Raw genomic sequence first — 6,650 nt, 5'->3', positions numbered from 1 at the left:
CATCAGTGATCATTACTTAATTTTGGCAAATTATATTGGGGAAAATTAAGTGGTGTGGAGTAGCATTTGACAATGGTTCCATTTACGACCGCACCACAAAGCATCTTTAGAGTTGTCAATCTAGCTACAGAAAAGCCCACTACCTTGGGAGGCGGAGAATGAAAACCTGTACAGTCATACCTTGTGTTGTGTTAGGTTCATGTTGCATCTTTTCGGCTTGCGAACGCTGCAAACCCTGAAGTGTTTACTTCCAGGGTTCGCCATGTTCACATGAGCAAGAGTTCTGCACGCTTCACACATGCGCAGAAGCGCTCTATTGCACTCCACGCTTGCACAGAAGTGCCACTCTAGTTGTGGACTTTTTGGGGTGCTAATGACACCCTGGAACGGATCGTGTCCGCAACTAGGGGTACCAGTGTATCTGAATTTTGTGTGCCTGAGAAATGTGACTTGTCACAATTTTTACAGTACTTTCAGGGCTCCCATTTCTTTATGATTTTTCACATCGTTCACCTCATAATACCCACCAAGGAGGATTAGATTGATGGTGAGGAGTGAAAAAGATTGTCCCGTGCTGAGCTCCTTTGAATACCTAGGAGACTCAAGTGAGGTAAATAGCCTAAATAATACTAGTTTTAATAAATATTGCATTGTTGGTGGGGGTTTCTTTTGGCACATTGCTTTTCTCCAACCCTCAGTTCTCTTCTTGTAAAATAAAATAAGAACTTGGCCTGTCTTAAAGCCTTGGTGAATATAGCTCACACTATGCAAAGTATGAAGATTTTTTTATTTGGGCGGAAAAACCAGCAGTCCCTTGCTGCAATCAGCTTCATGAAATATTTTACTGACAGGTTTCTCAAGCATCTGAAACGTCACATCGTCTGCTATTGACAAACTCCCCAATAAATACAGAGTGACTGCAGATCTCTCCAGTCTCACCTCCTGTCATCTCATTTGAGAAGATCTTAAGGCACACAAGACAGTTTGTGGAAACCATGAGGGCCTTCTGCAGCCTCTTTCTGCTTTCCCTCCTTCTACTCTTCATTTCTCCAGGTGAGTCAAAGGCCTGGTATGAGGGACAATATTGCTCTGCTTAGCATATAAAGCCCTTAACAGCTTGGGGCCACTTTACTTGCGAGATTGCCTTGCTCCCCATTAATTGTTTAGTGGGGCAGTACCTGCATTTTGAAACTCGCTTCCTATTGAAACCAAGCAGTCCCTCTTTCAGCGCCTGCTAAAAACATTCTTGTTTTGACTATCCTGCACAAATGCTTAGAAAGTTGAAGTAATTTTAATTTGTGTTAGCGCTTTAACTTACGTATGTCTTAATTTTTTCTTAGTTTTACTGGGGGTTTTTTTGTAAACCGCTTTGAGGGTTTGTTTGTTTTTACAATCATGTGGAATATAAATTTTATGAAGTACATTACACTTAGCTAACTCTAAAGGAATTAGATATGTTGGTTAATGGCAATGTTGACAACACTGTTATCTGACCAGTTCTTTTTCCTTTTGTTTTGTCTGTATGCAGCATCCTCTCAAAAAATAGAAAACGGTTGGCAGTGTGTAAAAAAAAAGGGGACCTGCATGCGTTTTAAACAATGTCTATCACCTTACAAACCCATTGGGAAATGTGATAAGGACACCCATTGTTGCAAAAAGTAAACTGCTTAAATGGCAAGTATACATTTCCTTCTTAATAATAATAATAATAATAATAGTAATAATTTATACCCCGCCCATCAGGCTGGGTTTCCCCAGCCACTCTGGGCGGCCTCCAACAAAGTATTAAAATACAGTGGTCTGTTAAACATTAAAAGCTTCCCTAAAGAGGGCTGCCTTCAGATGTCTTCTAAAACTCTGGGAGTTGTTCTTCTCTTTGACATCTGGTGGGAGGGCATTCCACAGGGCAGGTGCCACTGCCGAGAAGGCCCTCTGCCTGGTTCCCTATAACTTGGCTTCTTGCAGTGAGGGAAGGCCGTCGGCGCTGGACCTCAGTGTCCGGGCAGAACGAGGGGGGTGGAGACGCTCCTTCAGGTATATGGGACTAAGGCCGTTTAGGGCTTTAAAGGTCAGCACCAACACTTTGACTTGTGCTCGGAAACGTACTGGGAGCTGATGTAGATCTTTCAAGAACCTGTGTTGTGTGGTCTCGGCGGTTGCTCCCAGTCACCAGTCTAGCTGCCGCATTCTGGATTAGTTGTAGTTTCCAGGTCACCTTCAAAGGTAGCCCCACGTAGAGCGCATTGTAGTAATCCAAGCGAGGGATAACTAGAGCATGCACCAGTCTGGCGAGACAGTCCGCAGGCAGATAGGGTCTCAGCCTGCATACCAGATGGAACTGGTAAGCAGCTGCCCTGGACGCAGAATTGATCTGTGAGTCCCAGGCTGCGCACCTGGTTCTTCAGGGGCACAGTTTCCCCATTCAGGACCAGGGAGTCCTCCACACCCACCCACCTGCCTCCTGTCCCTCAAAAACTATACATCTATCTTGTCAGGATTCAATCCGTTAGCCACCATCCATCCTCCAACCACCTCCAGACACTCACACAGGACCTTCACTGGTTCTGATTTGAAAGAGAGGTGAGGTAGTCCGTAGACAGATAGGGTCTCAGCCTGTGTACCAGATGGAGCTGGTAAACAGCTGCCCTGGACACGGATTTGACCTGTGCCTCCATGGACAGCTGTGAGTCCAAAATGACTTCCAGGCTGCACACTTGGTCCTTCAGGGGCACAGTTACCCCATTCAGGACCAGGGAATCCTCCACACCTGCCCGCCGCCTGTCCCCCAAAAACAGTACTTCTGTCTTGTCAGGATTCAACTTCAATCTGTTAGCCACCATCCATCCTCCAACCAGCTCCAGACACTCACACAGGACTTTCACCGCCTTCACTGGTTCTGATCTCAAAGAGAAGTAGAGCTGGGTATCATCCGTATATTGATGGACACTCAGCCCAAATCCCCTGATGATCTCTCCCAGCGACTGCATGTAGATGTTAAAAAGCATGGGGGACAGCACAGAACCCAGAAAGCAATGTACAAGTTGGAACACTGGAACCATTTCCAGGGGCCCTTGAGGTCCCAAGCACCCACCAAATCTTCCCTGTGGGTTCCCAGCTGCCAGCTGCTGCTCCCATCCACTGCCTTCCCTCTGGCTATTCAGCACCACAGTGGTGACGGGGCCTCTGCTACGGGGCCTATGTTGGAGCACACTCTGGCCACAGACATTCTTCCGGGGTGCGCCTGTGTCCGCGCTGGGCATTGGTGGAAGCCTTGAAGTTCAGCCTTGGACGGGTCCAAGGCCTCTGTGGTGCCAAAGAGTGGTGATGGTAGAGGGAGAGTAAACAGTGTGCACATGCCACAACGTGACACCATGACACTTTGAGGCCGCAATGCTTCTGAATAGCAGTTGCTTAAATCCACGGGGGGGGGGGAGAGAGAGATTGTTATTGTGCTCAAATCTTGTGTGTGAACTTCCCCCAGGCATCTGGTTGGCCACTGTGAGAACAGGATGCTGGAACTTGATGGGCCATCGGCCTCATCCAGTAGAGCTCCTCTTAGGTGCAACAGGCTTTTGTGGTGCTCCAGAAGCCCCCCACAAAACCTGTTTGATCACCCATAAGTATGTGATGCTCATGGAAATGAATGTCTACTGTATTGCCATTATCTCTGCAAAACTTCTATTCCAAGTGCCCATACAGAAGGAGCATTATGTTCCGAACTGTGTAACTCAAGTAAGCCCCCATCCCAAGGCTGTATGATACCATGTTTACATCACTGGAGCAAAATGCTTCCTTTTTAGACCGAAAATGTAAAAGATTTTGTTAATAGATGTGTGGAGATGAACTGGGATGATATGTCTATCATCAAGTGTACAGAGCTTTGGAACAATGGCAGGGCAATTGAATTGTCAAATTGTGTTTGTGGACACTAACCCAGATTATCATATTCCTTCTCTCACCAGGAAATAACTGATTGGAGCGGATCTAATCGATGCCTCAGTTCTGCTAAAAGAATCGTCTCCTGACCTGCTGAACTTCTTGCCAGCAAAAGAATGAGAAGATAACTGGACTTTGTCTGCTTTAGTACTCTTTGCTCAATAAAAGCATTGCAGTCATTTAAATAATTGATCGTGTTTCTCTTTGGGTTAAAAGGAGGTGGGAGGAGAATGCATTATTCTTCAAGACACAATTTATAACCAAACTTTATAATGGCAGGTGCCCCCATTTCAAAGGCACAATACAGCTATGCATATCCACATTCATGCATGAGAATGAAGATTGGATTAATCGCAGGGGGACTTTGCATCTAATCCAGCTATTTAGGCCCCCATTCAGCAAAGGAGCGGGTAGTGCTGTGGTCTAAACCACCGAGTTTCTTGGACTTGCCAATCGGAAGGTCGGCAGTTTGAATCCGTGCAATAGGGTGAACTCCCGTTGCTCTGTCCCAGCTTCTGCAGTTTAAAAACACACCAATGCAAATAGATAAATAGGCGTCACTGCGGCGGGAAGGTAAATGGCGTTTCTGTGCACTCTTGCATTCTTCACGGTGTCCTGTTGCGCCAGAAGCCGTTTAGTCACATCATGCTTAACGACTTGAATTTTACTTTCTGATCTTTGAATATTATGGCTTTCTGAAGAATAATGTGCAACATATGTGGTAATTAACTTTTTTGGGTTCCTCTTGGTGAATAGATTTTGTCATCATGTCTTTCATGCCAGTTCATCCATGCAGAGGGCTTACGTGTCAGTATATCACGAATCCCTATAAATAGTTGGGCATTCAGAAGACACAGAACTCCCACCAGAGCATTCTGTTTCACGAATCTGCTCTTGCTGCTCAACTTCAGATTATATAAGTGATGTGGTCCATTTCTACTACTGCTCAAGGAGACACAGTATACAGTACCAAATCAAGGAACTGCTGATCAGTGCATTAACATTCAGCATTCTGTGGGCTGTAAATTCAATTTCAGACCCTTTGCTTGGCAACTGAGTGGAATAATTAGGGAGGCTGCTATCATATACAGGTCCACATGCCCTGGGTGCAGAAGTTCACTACTGAGGCAGAATACTTTGATTAATGTTCTGTGTCTTCTGGAAGGCTGAATGCTGATCTATTGACAGGGTTTTGTAACGTACTGACATTTAAGCACTATGAATGGATGATTCAAACGTACTGCTCGTGATGACATAAACTTAATCAAGGAGACAAAAAATGAGTTAATCGCCATATATTCTGTATTTTATTCATTGGGAAGCCATAATGTTCAAGGAGCAGACAGTAAAGTCCATGGCATTATCCATTATATTTATTCAGGGTTCTGGTGTTCATTAGCATCTATTGTTTTAGAAGTTTCTGCCTATATGTTATTTCCTGCAGTCCATGCCTAGTACCCCTCAAGGAGACACAGTGTACCAAAGCAAAGAAATAATGATTTGACTAAATGCAATGTAGTTTCTTCTTGTTATGAAGTCTCCCCCAGTTGTATTCAACCATATTGTGGATGCTCTCAGAGCACCAAAACAACATCTTTCCTACAGTCTCCTATGCAAACTGAGCACTTTTGCATTCAAGGCATTTGGTTCTGTGAAATCAGCCCTGAGTGCTCCCTGGAAGGAGAGATCCTGAAGCTGAGGCTCCAATACTTTGGCCACCTCCTGAGAAGAGAAGACTCCCTGGAAAAGACCCTGGTGTTGGGAAAGATGGAGGGCACAAGGAGAAGGGGACGACAGAGGACCACTGAGCTATGAGTGCACATCATGCTTAATGACATGAATTTTACTTTCTGATCTTTGAATATTATGGCTTCCTGAAGAATAATGTGCAACATATACGGTAATTAACTTTTTTGGGTTCTTCTTGCTGAATAGATTTTGTCATCACATGTTTCATGCCAGTTCATCCATGCAGAGGGCTTCCATGTCAGTATATCATTAATCCCTATAAACAGTTGGGCATTCAGAAGACACAGAACTCTCACCAGAACATTCTGCCTCAAGATTCTGCCCTTGCTGCTCAACTTGAGATCCAAGTCAAGCTTCAACAATGCAATTGCGCTGGCTCTTCATGGTTGCCCTTCTGTTTTCTGGGATGATCACATTTTCCGCAGGTAAAACATATATTGAAATTAAAAGCGTTTGGACATAAATGACAAAAGAAAAAAAAATAGGGCTGGAAGCATGTACTACTCCTGGTGCCCTCCATGAGGCAGGCTGAGGTAGGTGCCTCAGGTGGCCTAATTCAAGGGGCCCCTCTGTGGGCACCTCCACAGCTGCCTCCTGTGCCAATGGAGAAGCGAGCACAAATGGCTGAGGAGGCTTCTGGTTTCCATGGGAGCCCCTTGAGATCTCACTGGCTTATGGAAGCCACAACTGCACAACCCAGGTTACCTGGGCTTTGGTGGGGACGGACAGCACGGGAAGCCATCTTCCCTTTTCGCCTCAGGTGGTAAAACAGTATGGGCCGCCCCAGTACATAGGCATAGACAGTGGTACCTCAGGTTAAATACAATTCAGGTTACAGACGATTCAAGTTACAGACTCCGCTAGTCCAGAAATAGTACTGTGGGTTAAGGACTTTGCTTCAGGATGAGAACAGAAATTGCGCAGTGGCAGTGGGAGACCCCATTAGCTAACGTGGTGCTTCAGGT

At 45.4% G+C, this 6,650-nt stretch overlaps 1 long non-coding RNA gene across 1 annotated transcript; it reads left to right on the top strand.

Annotated features, from left to right (window-relative positions):
• The first annotated feature begins 879 nt into the window (after nucleotides 1-879).
• Nucleotides 880-4,063, top strand: LOC310702936. The gene is made up of 3 exons (XR_014523812.1): nucleotides 880-1,053; nucleotides 1,529-1,674; nucleotides 3,963-4,063. It is a non-coding gene; the product is annotated as an uncharacterized lncRNA (long non-coding RNA).
• The last annotated feature ends 2,587 nt before the right edge of the window (nucleotides 4,064-6,650 follow it).

Source organism: Podarcis liolepis (assembly GCF_965112155.1).
Source record: "Podarcis liolepis genome assembly, chromosome: 3".
NCBI classification, from domain to species: domain Eukaryota; kingdom Metazoa; phylum Chordata; class Lepidosauria; order Squamata; family Lacertidae; genus Podarcis; species Podarcis liolepis.
The sequence above is the reverse complement of the archived record's forward strand: the minus strand, read 5'-3'. Positions and strand labels throughout refer to the sequence as shown.